This window comes from Neofelis nebulosa, chromosome 5 (genome assembly GCF_028018385.1).
Source record: "Neofelis nebulosa isolate mNeoNeb1 chromosome 5, mNeoNeb1.pri, whole genome shotgun sequence".
Taxonomy (NCBI): Eukaryota; Metazoa; Chordata; class Mammalia; order Carnivora; family Felidae; genus Neofelis; species Neofelis nebulosa.
In genome coordinates, this window is record NC_080786.1 from 44257267 (window position 1) to 44258870 (window position 1604).

Here is a 1604-nt window from a genome sequence, read left to right on the forward strand (position 1 = left end):
AAATTCTACCATTTGAAACATTGTTAGCTAGCCTATAATAAACGGGAAATTCACATAACAAAATTACTTGTTGTTAAATTTATTAACTAGATGTTCCAATTTTTGTTGCATTAATCTTGCTTTCTCAAAAGACTTGGAAATTAAAAATCCTTCTAATTTTTATTGGAAAGAAAATTGTGGAAGGACACTGAGGTGTGGTGCACAGTACCCTTTACTAGCATCTATTCTCTCAGATAGTGTAGACTGGCAATTCCAGTTGCTAGTCTGAAAAGTCTAGGATGTCAAGGTTGTGTTGACTAGTGTTATTCAAATGCCATGATGGGAAATTCTAGGGACCAAAGGCCCTGGCAAAAGAAAGAAGGTTTCCAGGACCCAGGGGGTGGGGGGTGAGGGGGCTGCCTAGCTTCAAGGTGGCATCAATGATGATTAATTCAAGCCTTACATTTCTAGAACCTTGTCTTCTGTGGGATTACTCTCAAGACTCCCTGTCAAAAACTGGAGGATTATAAATAAAGCCCATTTGCACCTGCTTGGAGTGTTGGAAAACAACTTCCAGAAAAGTGATAACAGTCCTTATCTGTTGGTGGTGGGAATACAGTTGGTTCTCCTTTTCATCCTTCTGTTTGTCTGTATATCTGACTTTTTAACCTCAATAAATGAATATTTATAGGATTTTTAATAAGGGGACAAAATCAAAATTATTGCTCAGAAGGAAGTATGTCCCACTGTTTCCATATACTTTGCACATAGTGACATTCTATTGTTTATATTGAAAAGATAATCTTTTTTTTTTTTTTTTTTTTTTAAATTTCTGAAAAGGAACATCTATTAGGGAGACCATAGCCCAGGTTTCGGCAACATAGCATCTTGATTTATAATCTTAGCTCCTTGCCTTATTATTCTGGAATGACCTTGCAAAATGTACTTTACTTGTCTGAGCCCGAGTGTCTTCACCTATAGAGGGGCATGATATCCTCTTCACGGAAGATGAGGAGCATTTAAAGTGCTCTTTGCAGGGCGCCTGGGTGGCTCAGTCGGTTAAACGTCTGACTTTGGCTCAGGTCATGATCTCACGGTTTGTGGGTTTAAGCCCTGTATCGGGCTCTGTGCTATGTGCAGCCTGCTTGGGATTGTCTCTCTCCCTCCCTCTCTGCCTCTACCCCCACTTGTGTGCTACAAATAAATAAGTAAACAAACTTGAAAAAAATAATAATCATTCTGATTTTATCCTTTAAAAATTTTTTGTAGGTCCGGGCCCAGTGATACCCAATGAGGCCATCAAATTGTTATTTTCGTATTGAGGAAAACAGAAGCTCTTTTGGATAATTCTTTTGCATTCCAGGCTTTCAGTGGAAACAAAAAGACACACACTGTAGACCACTAAGTACTTGTGAGACATGATTTTAGGATGCAACTCAATTATACAGTGATTACGAAGAGCCTGGGGGAAATATTTCCTTATCTGGGTAGTGACATTGACAGATTAAAGGTGCACAAATTCTAAATGCTGTTTGTTCCAGCCCTGTGTTCGATTGCAACAATGTGAGTGTCTTGCCTGTGTTGGTGGATTATTAACAGAGGTTATTGGTCTCCATGGCAAAATT